Raw genomic sequence first — 470 nt, 5'->3', positions numbered from 1 at the left:
TAAAGGGTTTTGGGGGTTTTAAGGGTTTTAAATGTTTAGGGTTTTGGGGTCTGGTTTTGGTTCGAAGGGTTTTTTTTGGGGTTTTGGGGTTTTTTTGTGTTCGATTTAAAAGGGTTCGGAGTTTTAGTTGAATTCGGGAGGTTTAATCGTACCTTTTGGTTTTTCGCATAATTTATTTAAAAATAATGATTCTGGCAGGGGCTCCATATATTTTTACATAAGAAAAATGGAAAACGTGTGTTTTACCCTCTTTTCCCCTTTCGTAAAAATTACGAAAAAAAATGTGATCACGAAATGGTATAGGGGGAAAGGGGTGCGGTCTTAATAACACCCGCCCGTGTCGGGCCCGGGGTGAATATTGAAAGGTAAGGCTTTTGTGAGGAATGAAAGCCATCGCAAAGGGGGAAAAAAAATGATAATGATAATCATATTCGCATCATTACACAAACAACAACCTAGTGGACAGAAAT

This window comes from Penaeus monodon, chromosome 20 (genome assembly GCF_015228065.2).
Source record: "Penaeus monodon isolate SGIC_2016 chromosome 20, NSTDA_Pmon_1, whole genome shotgun sequence".
Classification (NCBI taxonomy): Eukaryota; Metazoa; Arthropoda; class Malacostraca; order Decapoda; family Penaeidae; genus Penaeus; species Penaeus monodon.
This window is presented reverse-complemented; position numbering follows the sequence as displayed.